General features: G+C 47.5%; 1 long non-coding RNA gene across 1 annotated transcript; it reads right to left on the bottom strand.

The window, feature by feature from the left end:
* Positions 1-1,384: 1,384 nt before the first annotated feature.
* Positions 1,385-10,712, bottom strand: Lncbate6. The gene is made up of 3 exons (XR_382205.2): positions 9,440-10,712; positions 7,656-7,852; positions 1,385-3,067 (listed from the first exon to the last, which is right to left on the bottom strand). It is a non-coding gene; the product is annotated as a brown adipose tissue enriched long noncoding RNA 6 (long non-coding RNA).
* Between the last annotated feature and the right edge of the window lie 4,093 nt (positions 10,713-14,805).

Genomic DNA, 14,805 nt, shown 5'->3' with positions numbered 1-14,805 from the left:
CTTCCTGCCACATTTGTTATCTGGAAGCCCTGGCAACAATCCTTCCTATTTCTGTCAGTGACTTGGCTCTATTCTGTATCTTTGACTTTGCTGTGCCTTGGTCTCCCCAGAGGATGACAGAGACTTTGTAGTGATTAATGGAGAAATGTCAGTCAGAATGGGAATATTCCTGTCATGGAAATGGCAGTGATTATGAAATAACCCCCCCCCCAGCTGCCACTACAATAAATGTGTGTGCGTGTGTGTGTGTGTGTGTGTGTGTGTGTGTGTGTGTGTGTGTAATATATTGTCAAGCAGACAACCATTTCAGACAGGGTGGAAACCCCTTTGTTCTACTATGCTCCCGACACCTGGGAACCTGACCAGTAGGTCATAGCACTTGTGGAATGCATGCATGATTGACTCATAGACATGGAAAGGAAGGAAGGAACAAGGGAGGGATGGAGGGAGGATGGAGAAGACTTTGAGTTGGCAGAACAGAGCGTCATCTCTGTTCTTTCCTCACCATTGAACCCATTCCTCCCAAAGTACAGCAGGTCCTGTGCACCCATGGGTTCCATATCTAAGGACAGATCAGAAACATTTGAAAAGGAGAATTGCATTGGAACTCAACAGACTCAGACTGGTTCTTGTCATTGTTTCCTACACAGTGTGGTGTCCAATGATTTAAATGCCCTTTGTGGTGGGTATTTTGAGAACTCTAGAGATGATCTGAAAGGTAAAAGGATGTGAGCAAGTTCTGTGTAAATACTCTGCAGTTGTATACAAAGTCTTGAGTATCTGTAGATTCTGGGTATGCATGGGGCTCTGGACGCAGATATTCACAGATAGGTAGGGACAGCTCTTAGGATTACCTTGGCTGGTCTCTCTCTCTCTCTCTCATCTGTGTGAATGAATCATATGATTGGTCAGGACTTTAGGAACTTGTCTGGTGATGTAGTTTGGATGCAGACTGTTCCCCCAGAAGCCCATGTGTTGAAGGCTCGGTTACCAGCCAATGGCACCACTGGGAGGTGGTGGGAATGTTAGGAGGAAGGTCCAGGTGTGATGACTTGCGTCCTTGGCGATGTGCCCTTGAACAGGACTGTGAGCTGTGGGTCTTTTCCTCCTCTCTCTGATCCTCTGCAGTGGTAGCTTCACCAAACCCTCCCCTACACCATGAGTGACTTTCACACAGGCCACAAAGCAGCAGGGACACCTTGCCAGGGGCTGAACACTCTAAACTTGCTAGGCAGACCAACCTTCTAACTCTTTTCAAACTGAATATCTCGGGTGTTTGTTACAGCAACAAAGCTAACATATTTGTGTGTGACAAACATGGTTCATTACCACCAACACCCCCCCCCAAAGAACAACTATTCTCTTTTTGATTTTTTAAAGATATATTTTTATTTATGCTTATGTGTCTGTGAGTGTATGTGCACATGCATACGGGTGCCTGTACAGGTCAAAAGATGGCGTCAGATCTCCAGGAGCTATAGTTACAGGCTACCATGAGCCATCTGATATGGGTGCTGGCCCTCTGCAAGAGCAACAAGTGCGCTTAGCTGCTGAGCCATCCTTCTTGTTTCCCCCTTTGATTCTTCATAACCTGTGAGCCCATGTTTATTAGGAGTAGGATAGTCCCTTAATTGGGCCTGGATGTACCTGGCTAGGTCTCCTGATATTGAAATCTCCTGATAATTCAAGACAGTCCACTGAAACCCAAGTCTCTCTTCTCGTTCCTTCTGCTTCTGCCTTTACCCTTCTGCTTCCCACTTTTTCTTCCCACAAGGGCTGTGACATCCAGGAAAGGGGGATCATAGTCCAGAGTAAAGAGCACTGAGCTTGGAACCAGGTGATAAGGCCCCAGCGGAGGTACACACTCATCACATGCAAATGGCCTGGCTTTGCAGTCTTAGTGAACCCCAGGGCCATTAACACTTCCTTCCTGGCAGGATACCATGTGAAGCTCAGGACAGAGAGCTCAGCGCTGCCTCTAAACCATGACCATACAGCTCTCCTCTAGAGGTTCCCAACCTGGGAAGACCAGTGATGATTTGGCGGATGGCGTGAGCCAGTCGGTGCTCACATCATGTTTCACAAACCCCACAATAACTTGCTATACTATTAGCCAAGAGCCAGGGTTTGAGAGTTGACAGCAAGCTGAGGTTTGCACTTCAGTTTACCCCTCAGTACATCAAGGAAATGGGTGACACATTCCTCTACAACAGTGAGCTCTTTCAGGTTCGTTGTACCTAAGAGATGCAAAAGAAGCTGAGACTCACAGCCCCCCTCTGGGTCAATTCAAACCTGACATCAAACCCAAGAAGGTAACACATGAAAAAAGAAAAAAGGAAAAGGAAAGAAAAGAGAAAGAGAGAGAGAAAGAAAAAGGGAAAGGACATGACTGACTGTTCCCAGATATGGCAGAGGAGAAAGTTTATTGTAGATAAAGAGAGAGCATTGCCAGAGGCAGACACATCTGGGAGGGATCATGGCCCTGAACCTTGTAAGGAGAAAGGAAGAGGCTGGGGTGGGGGAGGTGAGAGAGGAACAGGAACAGCATCTAAGAGGCCACAGATACAAAAGGGGCAGGTACCAAAATAGCTGGATTATGTAGGGAAGAGCCTCTCGGGGGAAGGGCAGCCCAGAGCCTGGGCTGAAGAGTTCAGGGTAGAGGGCAGTGTATGCCAGCTACACCCTGTTAACAGATAGGGACTGAGGGATGCTGGGACAACATGGCAGCCAGGTCCACTTTGATATGTTAAATATGCACCGTAATTGCTTGTCTTGGCTTTGAGACTCAGCAGGGAACTGACCAATGAAGTCTCCTTCATCTTAGTTAGTCACAGAGCAGGTGAGCAGGACAGGAGATGACCACTCAGGACAGGAGATGACCACTCAGGACAAGAGATGACCACTCAGGACAGGAGAGGACCACTTCCCTTGGAACTCAGCCTGTGGGATGCAGGAGCAATACGAGCCTGGCTCAAGTGATTTTCAGCCCTGCTCTCTGGAAGGACTTGAGCAGTCAGGTGGCATGATGGTCTTGTTCTGCTGCGGGTCCAGGTGCCTGGCTCATCATCTGCCACCAATATAAAGCACAGGATTGAGTGTGCCGGAGACAGAGAGACAGAGCAACATGCAAGAACTCAGACTTTGTAAACCATCTTCTTAGAAACTCCCCAGAAGTGGTGAGAAAGATGGCCAGCAAGGCTGATAACGTCTAGGCACTTTAAACAGAGACACACCCACACAGCCATCTTTGCTGAGTGTTGGGAATGGGAACTGGTCCTTGGAAGCCTAGGGCTACCTTGGGTTTTCAGGATGTCCAGGGCTCCTGTTAATAACAGCATGGTACTTTTGAGGGTGGATTCTGGCTCAAAGGAAGAAATGACTACGGTAAAGAGGGTGTGCTATGCATCAACAACTGAGCCATTGTCCTGTCCCCTCAGGACACCCACTTTTCCCTGTTATTGGATCCCCATGCTTAGCAGTCAGTGTGATAAAGCTGCACAGTCTGTTTCCAGCTAGAAATGCCCCTCTCCTCCCTCCCTCAGGCCCCTCCTCTCTGATCCCTTGCTCTCTCCTTCCTCTTACTCCGCCTCGTCCTTCTTTCTCTTTCTTTGCCTCCTCTTCCCCTCCTTTTTCAACCCCCCTTCCCTGTTTCCTCTCCCCCCTCTGTAGTCCTTAAACCTGCAGGCCCATGAGTCCTACATAGAAACCAATCCTCTCTCCACTTTGGGAGATGCCATTTCAAAAGCAACCCTGGCTGGAACAAAGCCTCAAGACGGAGCCCAGAAGGACAGAATCATTTCCAGGGTGGAGCAGACTAAGGGAAAAAAGCTCACTCTGACCTCACCTGTCCCTCTGGCCGCAAAGGACCGTTTAACTGGAACATTCTAAACCGCACCCAGCCTCCAAACCACATGGCTCCCTCCTTGTCTTCCTCCTGGCCCAGATCCTTTTCCTAGGGGTGTTTGATTGTGGGGTTTGTTTCCAAAGCAAAGTATCTCTTCCTTAACATTCTACCTTCCTGTGGCAAGAAAGACTGAATCACAATGGTGTGATTTTTTTTTTTTTTTTTTTTTTTTGTTCCCCACTGAGTCATCATTGGAGCTTCCGGGTGGAAACAAAGCATGCTTGAGTTTACAATGGCCAGGTCAGGTCTCTTTGATTGGCAGGGAACAGACACATAGACACAGCCATCCATGTTCGGCACCTGGGTTAGCATCTTCTTTCTGCTATAAACCAAACCCGTCAGCCTCCCTCAGAGCTTCTCTAGACTCATTCATTCCCTCTGGGCTATAACTATGCCAGGCATCCAGCGTTGTTACCTGCATCTGACTCAAGTGGAGCCCAGGAATGTATTTCCACCCAGCTCCAGTGTGAACACCTTGCTTTCCCAGGTTGGGTTCAGTTCACATCATGAAAGACAGACCCTGGCAGTGTGCTAGAGAGCCTGTTGTTTCCCCTGTAAGCTCCCTGCTTCCTCCTGAGGGCTCGGGGCCTCTCGCCTTCATCCCTTGGCTTCTTCCCTCTTCCTACTTCCGGCCCTGAGTTTGTGGCTTCACTCTGCTGACACTCCCTCCATGATGAATGGCCTCTTCAGAGCAAGGAGGCAGATTCTAGGCAGAAACCCCTTACAACTGTGAGCCAAAGACCCTTTTCTCTTTCTAAGCTGATTGCCTCCGGTATTTGTTCTAGCAACAGAAGGCTGACTAACATCCCTTAAGGTAAATCCTGTGCCGGTCAGTTTTTGTCAGTTTGACACAAATTGGAGTTAATTTGGAAGAGGGACCCTCAACTGAGGAATAAGCTCCATCTGATTGGCTGACTGCTCCTAGCAACCACATGGTGGCTCACAACCATCTGTAATGAGATCTGATGACCTCTTCTGGGGTGTCTGAAGTCAGCTACAGCAAGCAAGTGGGGCTAGAGAGAGAAGAAAAAGTGTCTAAAGACAGCTACAGTGTATTTACATATACTAAATAAATAAATCTTAAAAAGAAAGAAAGAAAGAAAGAAAGAAAGAAAGAAAGAAAGAAAGAAAGAAAGAGAAGAAGTCATACCAGGACATATCCGGTGTCCTTTCCCCAGGAACTCACTACATCTAGATAGGTGGAGGGATGGCTTTATTTAACTCCTCTTTTTTTCCAACAAAATGCTTATTGGAAATCAGCACCCAAGAGATAGACTAGCCCAGGGGCTGATGGGATTGCATGTGGTAGCATCCCTTGGACAGTTAAGGAGAGAATAGGTGGGTACTTGTGGGTCATTCATTTTTAGAATGAAACTATGTATTGCTTCCATGTTGAAAAAGCTTCTTTTTAAATAAAACAAAACAAAACAATTTTTGAGGCTTAACCTCTCAGTTGAGTATATGGAAAAGTTTGATAGCAGGGGTCCTGGAAACACCAAGATGTGACACAGACCTGGGAACCCCCAAACAAAGTACACTCCCTGCCTCTCATCTCCTAGGATTTCAGAACCCTTGATGTGAGTGCTTCAAGTAGCACAGGTACACCCCCCCCCCAAAGCTCTCAGAGATGTTGGAATTTGTGAACGTTTTTGATGGTTTAATAAAGTTAGCTTTGATATCTTGTCCCCTTTAAAAACGAATCAAAATGAGTTAGAATCTTTGAGCAAGATCTACTCACTCCAAGTGTGTATTAGTCAGTTGGGGCTGGGTGATGCTGTGATAGACAAGCATCCCCATAAGCAGCCTAGGACTCAGTGATTTATAGTAGACCTCACATCTGCAGGATATACATTCTAAAACCCCCAGCAGTTGTTTGAAACCCTAGACAGCATTTGTTATAGCGGAAGTGTCCCCTACAGGTTCACATGTTTGAATATATGACTCCATGGTTTTGGTTTGAAAGGTTATGGAACCTCTGGGTGGTAGGACCCAGATAAAAGGAGTGGACCTTTGCAAGGCAGGCATTGAGGTTATTGTCTGGCCCCACTTCCTGTCTCATCGCTGCTTCCTGCTCTACTCAGATGAGACTAAGTAGCCACCTACTCCTGCCAGCTCTCTTGCCACTGTGTCACATCTGCAATTATGGGCTATATCCTCCAGCCATGAGCCAGAATAAGTGTATCTTCCTTTAAATTGATCCTTGTCAGGTATTTGGTCACAGCAATGAGAAGGTGACTAGTATAGGACTGAACCCTAGGTACACTATGTGTTTCCCTATCTACCCTAGTGTTTTGCCACACAGTACCAGAGTTAAAACTATTTAATGCCCTTGTGTCTGCTTTGCGCCACTACTCCTGTGCTTTCGGGCTGTTACTAAGAAAAATAATGTTAACAACTCAAGCACTGTGAGATCATAACCATCAGCCTGATAATCAAGATGGCTACTAAGTGACTAACGGGAGGGTAGCAAATAGAGCCTGGATGTACCAGGTGAAGGAGATGATCAAGATAGGTACTAAGTAACTACCGGGAGGGTAGCAAATACTTCATGGATGCAGCAGGTGAAAGGATGATTTATGTTCCAGGTGGAATGAGTAAAGCAAGATGGTACGTTACTCGGGATGACAAGCAATTTAGGATTTACAAGTTGTTTGTTTTTTTCCTGGACTTTTCCACTTAATGTTTTGGACTGCAGTTGACCACAATTAACTACAAGTTCTAAAAGGGTACCAGTGAGTAAACGGAGCCTAGCGTACTACCTGTTTTTAACTGCACACCTGTATGGAGAGTGCCCTTCTCTACTTTAATCCTCATTTGGGGACCAAGATGAGCAGGCACCATCCTCAGCTCTGCCCATCCCATGATGGAGTGCCTAGGAAGAGATCTGATGACTCCCAAATTGCACAGTCTGGGCGGGTAGGGAGTGAGATGATGGTGCAATTTGGTGGAAGCCACAAGGCTGGAGGTTTTCTCTTGTTAGTGCTTGCCCACAGGCGCATCATCTAACCTACCCCAGATCCTCTTCCTTTCTTCATGGCTGCAAGTGCAGGAGGCAGGGGTGGCAAGTCGAGGGATAATTATGCCCCTTAGACTTTCCTGGGAGGAATGTTGTATGGATCCTCATACAGCCAAGCCAGGAAAAGTGAAATTGGAATGAAAGGGAAGAGAAGTATTTTAATAACAGGGTAGAGAGGGCTCTGGGACTCGCAGCCAAGAGATGTGTATCTGCAGCAGGATAAGACTTCAGGTAAGAGAGCCCTAAAGAGCAGCAGCTTCCACTTAACAGCGAATATTGCTCTCTTGGAGGGAGGGGGCTTCTTCAGCATGGGGTTCCTTCAGTTCTCCATACGTCTCCCTGTCTTAAGTTTATGGAATCGGCAGAGCTCTGAAAGCTAGTAGGAGTGTCCAGGATGCTGGATAAAAAAAGGGGATGATTACCGGGCTAGCCTCAGCTTCTCATGAGTAAAACTAATTGCTTTGCTTCATGTGAGACCACCAGAAAAAGCCCTGGGGCTTGCCACAGTAGCACGGAGAAGGAAAATTTGTCTGCCTGGTCAAGTCTTCCTCAGATTGACGTTATGATAGGCAGAGTCTGCGTGCACACTTAGTCTGCTCTCTCCTGAGAGAGGAGGCCAGACCAGGAAATAGTTGCAGGGGCATCTGTGCTGTGCTCGGCCACCCATGAAGCAGCCAGCCTCCTTCTCTGTCCACTTGCCCATGGCCCCACAAGTCTGACCTGAACTCAGTGTACCTGCTTAGGTAGTGGGTCCCACGGCGCCTTGATCTTCCACAACAGGGAAGCCCCGGGGCAGACGGTGAGAGGCCCATGATGCAAGGCACAGAGCAATGTGCTGCTGTGGGCTGTGCCTGAAAGCGACTAGAAGCAGGAACATCGGCACAATGGGCCCGGCCTAGCCAAGCGGGTAAAATGTCAGGGCACTGTAATCTCTGCAACAAGACGGTGTGAAACTTGGTGAGACTCATTTCAACTAGATCGAAGTTCTTCCTGACCAAAGACTATGGTTGTGGTCAAATGAGTCTCTCAAAGACTCATTAGTGACTTGAAGTGATGGGGGCGGGGCCATGCAAATACCCTTGGACACATACTGCGTAGGTCAAAATGATTGCCCAAGCTGCAGCCATTACGTCCACAATCCTGCTAACAGCAGCATCAGGGTTGACAACCAAACTTGGTAGAAAGGAAAGGCAGTTCTCCACTTGCTTCTGAAAAACTGCATATGACCTATGTGACGTTTCACTTTATTCTGGGTGCCCTCACGCCGAGCTAACAAAGTATCAGAAAGTTAGATCAGGATATAGGGGTCAACAGGTAGCTTGTCCTCCATTAGGGTGGGGAGCCTTGAGCCAGCTGCAGGGTGCACTCAACCATCAGTGTGTTCCTATTTCGCAAGGACACGGGGGCTAAGGAAGGAGATTGGAGGAGGGGGTGCACATAGGTATGGGAGGGATAAGAGGAAGCCAGGGTACAAGGAAGTATGAAAGAGAGATGAGTGTGATGCCAGAAGAAGGGGGCCATAACATGGATCCACCAGCTGATTGGGTGCATCAAAACCACCCAGCCTCCATGGGCAACCGATGAGGGTGAGTGGGAGAGCAATTCTTGCCAGCAGCCTCTATCAGCTGCAGCTGACCTCATGCTCCGATCACCCTTAACATGCCCTCCCACCCAGCCTGCAAACACTCCTGGCTTGCCCATCTTCTGCCCACCCCCGACTCCCACATGCCTGGAGGGTCTATGGTCTGAGTACACCCAATCTGCATGACTCTTCCTCAGGACACTGATGCGATGTGGCCTTATTTGCTCCAGAAAAGCTTCTTGGGGGGCGGGGAGGGGGAGTAAGGGTAGAGGAAATATAAATTAAAACCTTTCCAGTCTTCAAGACATTCGTGACCAAGGGATAGATAGCCCCTATCCTGGCTCTAAGCTTCTCCTGTGACAGCATGTACCAGGGGCTGAAAAAGCCAGGAAGAGAGCCACCCTCTCCACCTAGCGGTAGCCTGAACTAAACAGAAACTAGCCTTGTGGTTTCCCCCAGACCTGTGAGAGCCAAAACCACCAGTTGCCAGGGAGGGCATCCGCTCCTCGGAGGAGGAGTCTGCTCCATTGTCAGGTTCTGTGGCAGAGCATTTGTCAGCTCAGACACGTCAAGGAAATGTCACTCATTGGAAAAGGACCTACTGTGGCCAGATGTCCCTCCCCCCGGGGCAGTGGGTGTCATTCTCTTTCTCTCTGGCTTTCTGTCTGTCTGTCTGTCTCTGTGTATCTGTATTTCTCTCTCTCTCTCTCTCTCTCTCTCTCTCTCTCTCTCTCTCTCTCATGTGTGTGTGTGGTGTATGTTCACACATATTTTTAGAGAGACTTTTTTACTGTGTAAAAAAAGTAGGCTGGTCCTAAACTCTGAACGCTGGACACCTCCTCCTCCTCCTCCTCCTCCTCCTCCTCCTCCTCCTCCTCCTCCTCCTCCTCCTCTTCTAGTCTCGGGATACCAAGGAGCTAGAATGGCAAGCACTTACCACTGTCTGTGCCTGGTGTGCCTCATTTTCGGAAGTCTCCAGCAGTCTGGCTGTAGAGGTTGCAGTGGGATCAGGCTTCTTTCCAGTTCCCTCTCTGACCCTTCCCCATTTCTTCCACAGAGCCTGGGGCTCTGGGCTCCTCTTCCTCCTCCCACAGTCTGTCTCCTGTGGTGTTAAATTTCACCCACACTGGGGTCTTTGTTAAACTGACCTTCATTGTATTTCCTCGTAGCTTTGCCTGACCACAGATGCTGGCCAGAGGCAGGAAACAGAGCTGTCCTTCAGAATGGACCCCAGTGGCATCCATGTCCCATGCTGTGATCATTGTACTGAGGTGTGGCTGCAGAGAGCATCCCTGGCTGGCCACCGGTGGGCACTCATATATTCAGATCTACTTCTCTGTGTGCAAGCACAGGTGTGTGTCCCTCTGCATATGTGTTAGTGCCTGGGGAGCTGAGAGTGACACTGAGCATCTTCTTCAACTACTTTCCTCATTAAAACACACACACACACACACACACACACATACACACACACACACTTATTGTTATATATATGGGTGTTTTGCATGCTCGAGTGTCTTTGCATCACATACATTCCTGATGACCCTGAAGGCCAGGAGAGGACATTGGATCTCCAAGAACTAGAATTACAGATGGTTGTGAGCATCCATGTTGGATGCTGGGACTTGGACCCAGGTCCTCTGGATGAGCAGCTGATGCTCAAAACCTTCAGCTCCATCCTCCTTACTTTTTAGAGAGAGGGCCTCTCAGTGAATCTGGAGCTCCATTTTTGACAGACCTTGGGAACAAGCCCCAATGATCCCGCTGCCTCTTCATCCCCAGTCCTGGGATCACAGGCGCAGCACTGCACTTAGCTCTTATGGGGGTGCAGGGGATCGTGCAAGCACTTTACATACTGAGCTGTTTCCCCAGGTCCCTCAAGTCTGCTTTTCTTAAATGAAAAACCAAACAAAACTCGTTGCGCAGTGAGAGATACGAACACTGAGTGGTGTTGAAGGTGAAGGCCAGTCCTGCCCCAGTTGACTTGGTACCCTTGTTACATGCTCTCATTGGCTAACTGAGTTAGGTGGCTGCTATTTCTCCAAGGACTCTAATTTTCAGTGTTCTGTTACCTGCAGTTACAAATACGCTCATATCAGACAATGCAGTTATAAAGCAAGACAGCAAACGCAAAGGATTACTGTGGTTTATTTTTTGTGTCTTTTGAGATGTGATCTTGCTCTGTAGCCTTGAGGAGCCTAGAGCTCACTATGTAAACCAGGCTGGCCTCAAACTCAGAGAGATTTACCGTCTCTGCCTCCCAAGTGCTAAGTTTAAAGGCATGTACCACCATGCCTGGCTTCTGATTCATTTTAATATTTAAAATTTATTATTATTATTATTATTTTTACAGTGTTAAGGGTTCAGCCTAGGGTCCCGAAGGTGGTAGGCATGTACTTTCCTGGGCTACATCTCCTATTCCTACTTGTTTTTTCTTTTTTAATTTTATTTACTTTATTTGGCTTTGTTTGTTTATGCACAAAAAATGGTTTGCCAGCATGTATGCATGTGTATCATGGGCATACGTGGTACCTGTGGAAGTCAGAAGAGGGCGTCAGATCCCCTGGAACTGGAGTTACAGATGGTTGTGAGTAGCCATGTGGGTGCTAGGACTTGAACCCAGGTCCTCTGCAAGAACAGTAAGCACAACTAACTGCTGAGCCATCTTTCTAGCTCTCTACTCTGAGTTTTTTCTTAAATGCAAAATTTATCTTCAGAAGTGACTAGGAAACTTTTAGAAATAGATCCACAATTTTTCCTTTGGATATAATAGATTCTGAACTGATCCAGCATATACACACTATTTATGTTTCAGAATTAGACCCTTTGAGCCCCCCTGGAAAGTGCATATCCTTTATTGGGAAGGGGGGCAAAGAGTCTCTACTGGTGTAGTAGCAGTGGTGTGTGTGTGTGCGTGTGCGTGTGCTTGTGTGTGTGTGTGTGTGTGTGTGTGTGTGTATGTGTATGTGTGTGTGTGTGTGTGTGTGCACCAGCTCGTGTGAGAAGCAGGAATAGAGGGAGAATTCATCTGGATCATGTGCAAGGAACATAGGATTATGATATTATTTCTGCCTAATGAGGAACCTGCAATGCTAACAGAACAATATTATAGTGTAAAATAGGCCTGCCAGAGAAAGAGGGTGATGGGGACACCTGTCAGTCAGTTAACGCGGGCTGAAAGGGCTTATGGGAAACTATTCCGGAGGAGCTGGCATCTGGCCTGTAGATTGGCTAGTCTTATGGTGGTGACAAAGTGCCCCATGTAAAGAACTTGAGGGAAGATTTGCTGATGCTCACAGCTTCGGAGGCGTCAGTCTGTGGCTGCTTGGCTCCATTCTCTTGACAGAGCATCGTGAAGGTGGGAGGGCGGGATGAAAAAGCTTCTTCATGGCAGAAGCTGAGAGATGGGTACAGGAAGGACCAGGTCAAGATACAACACCACAGAGTCACCCACGGCGACCTAATACTCCGGCTGGTAGCAGCCTCTTACTTTTTGTAGCATCTCCAAGCCATGCTTCCAAATTATAAATCCATCAAGGGGTTGGTTAATCCACTGATTAGCTCAGAGCCCTTAGGATCCAGTCACTTGTCCTCATCCGCCTAGTCAGTGAAGGGACACTTCACACTCCATAACAGCATGCACTTGCCCTTTTGGATGGTTGAATGTCTATGAGAGGACACAATAGAGGGCCTGGGTAGAGGGGACAGCAGCTGCCATGACGGGCCATAGGTCCCTATCCCACTGCCCCTTTCTCTTTGCTTTGGACTCCAAGTCCAGGTCTGTCATGCTCACCTCTTCACAGATGAGTAAGGCTCTCAATGCTCCTGAGCTAGGCTGCAGTCCCCTCTGCTTTGAAGGCCACACAAGAGAAGTTGCCATCCGCTGGAAGCAGTGCTGAGAGAGACTCATCTTGCTTGGCATCTTCTCGTAGGACCACAGGACTCTCTTGCAACATCTTTTAAGTACCTCGAAGTTATGTGCCTGGGAGGGAATGTCCAGGGACGGACACTGTGCAGGCCAAGATCTTCCTAACTTTCTGTCTCTCTACAGTTAGTATGAGGAGGGAGGCAAGGGAGGGAGTGCTCCTCTGTAGTCTCACTGGTTGGTAAAATACTTGCAGCAGGTTGAGGGAGTGAAACAGAGACGCCTCCATAACTATCTGTGCTTTGTATACCTGTCTCTGTTCACTCGTTTTTATTTATCTTTACTGTGAGCTGTGTGTGTCTGTCTAGGGAACCTGGGTTAATGTTCCCCAGAGCATTTCCCTTGCTCTCTGACTCCGATAGTCCATGTGCAGTGTTTACTCAAAGGCCACGCTGTGAACCGTTGGGCAATCCTGCTTTCTGTGAGACAACCTTGGTATCTGCTAGAAGAGATTTTTTTTTTTTTACCCCCGCAGTGATAACATCAACTCCGTCTTCCTGTTCACTACAGCTAGCAGTAAACACCCTTTTCCCTTCTCACACTACAGCCAGCTTCCTCTCAGTGTTGTTGTAAGGTCTTGATGTTGGTCTCCACTGCAGCCACATCTGCATCATCTGCTCTGGCAAGAATCCTTCAGCCTTGCTGCATTTACCTAGTAATTTTCCTGCTACTCTTCCTTCACCTGCTTCTTGGTTCCAGCTGTTTTCACTGTGGTTGGAACTGAGTCCACTTTGTTGTTCCTGCTACAACATCCCTGTTGCCAGTCTTGCAGAAAAGTCCCCCTTCCGATTTCAGCCAGTGTTGGAGTGGTTTTTAACACTGACCTTTGAGGAAGTACACAATCATTTGTACAACCGCCACATGCAATGTGATCAGTGGCTGCCATGAGCAGGGAGCTGACCTTTAACTTGACCTAATCAGGCAACTGTCCAGGAAGTGCTTGCCTCCTGGTCATCACGAGATAGAGACTTCTTCTACCACGTGCTGCTAGCATGATGTGCCGCCCCTCTCCAGACAGCAGGGTCAAGGAACCAAGGATTGTAACTCCCAAAACTGTGATCGAGAATTAACCTTTCCTCTTTTTAAATTGCTTGTCTTAGGCATTTTGTCATAGTGATGGAAAAGTAACACACTAAATTACTCCAGCGCCTGAACACTGAAATGGAGTTGAGTTAGAAACTATCATTGTGTATTTCCAGTGGGGTGGCTTGGAGATAGATTTGAACAGCTCTATTCATGCTGGGCATCGTTGCATCAGAGAAAGAGATGTGGCAAAAATCAATTTCTTTTTTTTTTTCTTTTAAGATTTATTTATTATTATATCTAAGTACACTGTAGCTGTCTTCAGATACACCAGGAGAGGGTGTCAGATCTCATTACAAATGGTTGTGACCCACCGGTGATGTGGTTGCTGGGATTTGAACTCAGGACCTTAGGAAGAGCAGTCAGTGCTCTTAACCGCTAAGCCATCTCTCCAGCCCCCAGAAGTCAGTTCCTATCTACTGAGTCCCCATATATCCAAGCATCAAGTCTCTTTTACCATAACCTTAGGGGAAAGCATTTTCTTTCTTTTTTTCCTTGCCCAAGAAAGCAAGGGGGCCTGCAAGGTTAAAATTTCCCTTTTCAAGCGAGGGGTGTATGCACTACTATCACTAGCAAGTGGATCAAAAGGAAGAACCAAAGGGACAGAATGTTTCTGCTGGGAAAAGAGCTGAGACTTTGTGAATGATTTGTATTCTTAAATCATTGGCTCTTGGAAAGCACTGTGGGTGGTCGGAAAGGCACAGTAAAGGGCTAGTGGCAGAACTTAGTGCTTAGGATCACAATATAAATGAAACTGTTTCTATAGGTGGCCCCTACAGGAGAATGGTAAGAATACAATAGATGTTTGAAAGGCTTCTACATCAACTGTTTCTTCTCTGCCTTTTGAAGTAAACTGTCCACACTCCAGGCTCTTTGTGGCTATGTTTTATAGAGAAAGAAAAACTCACAGAGTACCTGTACTTTGGAGGAAGATGTGAACAAGAAACAGGTCCCTCACAGAGCCCCACCTGGGAAGGTAGCAAACCTGGGGATAGATGGGACTTCATGGTTTGAACAAGTAAAGTCACAGTCAGCTCAGCTTCCTGCCGGTGACGAGGCATAGCTGGCTCTGCCACTGAGTCAAGAGGGTTCAGTTTTGTTGGGATTTTCTTCAGCTTAGTGCAACTTTGGTTTAACGTCAACTAGTCATTTGGTGAAGGTATTCAAATAAAGAACCACACGTTAGCAGGACACAGTGCCCTATACCTGAATTCCCATCACTCGGAGGACAGAAGCAAGTGGATCAGAAGCTCATGGCCAACCTCAGCTACATGAAGCCAAATCAATCAATCAAT

The sequence above is a fragment of the Mus musculus genome, chromosome 13 (assembly GCF_000001635.26).
Source record: "Mus musculus strain C57BL/6J chromosome 13, GRCm38.p6 C57BL/6J".
NCBI lineage: Eukaryota > Metazoa > Chordata > Mammalia > Rodentia > Muridae > Mus > Mus musculus.
Note: the sequence above shows the minus strand (reverse complement) of the source record. Positions and strands in the feature narration are given on the sequence as shown.